The following is a 3578-nucleotide window of genomic DNA, read 5'->3' on the forward strand; positions in this document are numbered from 1 at the left end:
AATTCAACATTCAGAAAACAAAGATCATGGCATCTGGTCCCACCACTTCATGGGAAATAGATGGGGAAACATCGGAAATAGTGGTAGACTTTATTTTGGGGGGCTCTAAAATCACTGCAGATGGTGACTGCAGCCATGAAATTAAAAGACACTTACTCCTTGGAAGAAAAGTTATGACCAACCTAGACAGCATACTTTGCCAACAAAGGTTCGTCTAGTCAAGGCTATGGTTTTTCCAGTAGTCATGTATAGGATGTGAGAATTGAACTATAAAGAAAGCTGAGCGCCAAAGAATTGATGTTTTTGAACTGTGGTTTTGGAGAAGACACTTGACAGTCCCTTGCAAGGAGATCCAACCAGTCCATCCTAAAGGAAATCAGTCCTGAATATTCATTGGAAGGACTGATGCTGAAGCTGAAACTCCAATACTTTGGCCACCTGATGCAAAGAAATGACTCATTTGAAAAGACCCTGATGCTTGGAAAGATAGAAGGTGGGAGGAGAAGGGGACGACAGAGGATGAGATGGTTGGATGGCATCACTGACTCAATGGACATGAGTTTGAGTAAATTCTGGAAGTTGGTAATGGGCAGGGAGGCCTGGCATGCTGCAGTCCATGGGGTCGCAAAAAGTTGGACACAACTGAGAGACTGAACTGAACTGAACATTACCATATGTAAAATATATAGCCAACAGGAATTTGCTCTATGGCTCAGGAAACTCCAACAGGGGCTCTATAACAACCTAGAGGGGTGGGATGGGGAGGGAGATGGGAGGGAGGTTCAAAAGGGTGGGGATAAATATATGGGGATAAATGTATCAACCTATGGCTGATTCATGTTGAGGTTTGACAGAAAACAACAAAATTCTGTAAAGTAATTATCCTTCAATTAAAAATTAATTAAAAAAAAAAAAAGCTAGACCACCAGGTGGCCAAAATATTGGCCTAGACGTATTGAAAAGCAGAGACATTACTTTGCTTACAAAGATCCATATCATCAAAGCTATGGTTTTTCCACTAGTCATGTATGGATGTGAGACTTGAACCATAAAGAAGGTTGAGTGCCAAAAAAATCGACTCTTTTGAATTGTGGTGCTGGAGAATCCCTTGGGCTGCAAGGAGATCAAACCATCAACCCTAAAGGAAGTCAACCCTGAACATTCATTGGAAGGACTGATGCTTAAGCTGCTGCTGCTGCTGCTTAATTACTTCAGTCGTGTCTGACTCTGTACGACCCTATGGATTGTAACCTGCCAGGCTCCTTTGTCCATGGGATTCTCCAGGCAAGAGTACTGGAATAGGTGGCCATAAAGCTCCAATATTCTGGCCACCTGATGCAAAGAGCCAACTCATTTGAAAAGATCCTCATGCTGGGAAAGATTGAAGGCAAAAGGAGAAGGGGGCAGTAGAGGATGAGATGGTTGGATAGCATCACAGATTCAATGGGCATGAATCTGAGCAAACTCTGGGAGATAGTGAAGAATAGGGAAGCCTGGAGTGCTGCAATCCATGGGGTCACAAAGAGTCGGACACAACTTCACAACGGAACAGCAACAACAATCCATACTATCCTTTCCATCAAGGCCTTCATCGCCAAGGTTCAGTGCCTCCTCATTTCTTGCTGGGACAATTGGCATGGCGTCCTGAGTCATCTTCTGGCTCCTGTGCATTGCCTACCAGGACACATTCTAATGATATTAATAGTTCTTACTTCTCTCCTTAAAAGCATAGAAGCAGTGATTAGGCAGCAACAAGCACATCCAGTGCTCAGATATTGGTTTCTAAATACCATTCTCCAATAAAAGGAGCCAAGGTTGTCTGGAGGCATGGCTGATTCTAGGGTTGAGACAGAGAAGATAAAATATGAGTCTGGAGCATCTTGTAATACCCCAAACAATGAAGTACTCAAAACACATGCATGGAGGCACATACTCACAGTGATGGAGACATGTCAAAACAACACAGAAATCAGACATAAATTCATGTTGAGATTTGGCAGAAAACAACAAAATTCTGTAAAGCAATTATCCTTCAATTAAAAAAATAAATTTTAAAAATAAAAAACACAGGAGACAACCTGAAAGAGCTCCAAATAGCCAAAGCTAGAATAACTGGAGAAACAAAACAAATAGCAATGTGTGCGTGCTCAGTCACTTTAGTTCATGTTCAACTCTTTGTAACCCTATGACTGTAACCCACCAGGCTCCTCTGTCCATGAAATTCTCCAGGCAAGAATACTGAAGTGGATTGCCATTCTCTTCTCCAGGGGATCTTTCCGACTCAGGGATTGAACCCACGTCTCTTACATCTCCTGCATTGACAGATGGGTTCTTTATCACTAGAGCCACCTGGGAAGCCCCTTAAATAACAATAGTATTGGTTATAACCCTAGAACTACACAAGAATTAATAAATATACATGAGTCCATAGTGATACAAATAAATAAATGGGGGAGAAGGGACCAATCTTCCTTACAGAAGAATTCCAAATAATAAATGTAAAAGTAATGAGAGAAATAGAAAATTACCATTAGAGCACCACAGTAATCATTGCCACAGGCAAGATCCGCTAATGAACACTAAAACTAGAAAGTGAAATATTAAGGAGAAACAAGATGTTTGTATAGCCTCAAATATCTTTCTGTATTAATTATTTGCCACTTACTATGGTGGCTTTAACATATGTCCACAAATGTTTTGATACTCCTCTCTCCAGGAAGTGAGGCAAGTCCCCTCCCTTTGAGTACAGACTGGACTTGATGAACTACTTCCACAATCAGTTCAGGCTGCTATAACAGAATATCATAGACTGAGTGGCCTATAAACAACGGAAGTATCTTTCTCACAGTTCTACAGGCTGGCAAGTTCAAGATCAAGGTGCTGGCAGAGCTGGTGTCTGGTGAGAGCTTGCTTCCTGGTCCATGAACAGCTGAGTGCTTGCTATGTCCCACATAGCAAAATGGACAAGCGAGCTCTAGAGTCTCTTTTTTATTTACAAGGACACTAATCGCACTTATGGCAGAAAGTGAAGAGGAACTAAAAAGCCTCTTGACGAAAGTGAAAGAGGAGAGTGAAAAAGTTGGCTTTAAAGCTCAACATTCAGAAAACAAAGATCATGGCATCTAGATGGGGAAACAGTGTCAGACTTTATTTTTTTGGAATCCAAAATCACTGCAGATGGTGACTGCAGCCGTGAAATTAAAAGACGCTTACTCCTTGGAAGGAAAGTTATGACCAACCTAGATAGCATATTCAAAAGCAGAGACATTACTTTGCCAACAAAGGTCCCTTTAGTCAAGGCTATGGTTTTTCCAGTGGTCATGTATGGATGTGAGAGTTAGACTGTGAAGAAGGCTGAGCGCTCAAGAATTGATGCTTTTGAACTGTGTTGTTGGAGAAGACTCTTGAGAGTCCCTTGGACTGCAAGGAGATCCAACCAGTCCATTCTAAAGGAGATCAGTCCTGGGTGTTCATTGGAAGGACTGATGCTAAAGCTGAAGCTCCAATACTTTGGCCACCTCATGCGAAGAGTTGACTCATTGGAAAAGACTCTGATGCTGGGAGGGACTGGGGGCTGG

This window comes from Bison bison, unplaced genomic scaffold, assembly GCF_000754665.1.
Source record: "Bison bison bison isolate TAMUID 2011002044 unplaced genomic scaffold, Bison_UMD1.0 scf7180017864498, whole genome shotgun sequence".
Classification (NCBI taxonomy): domain Eukaryota; kingdom Metazoa; phylum Chordata; class Mammalia; order Artiodactyla; family Bovidae; genus Bison; species Bison bison.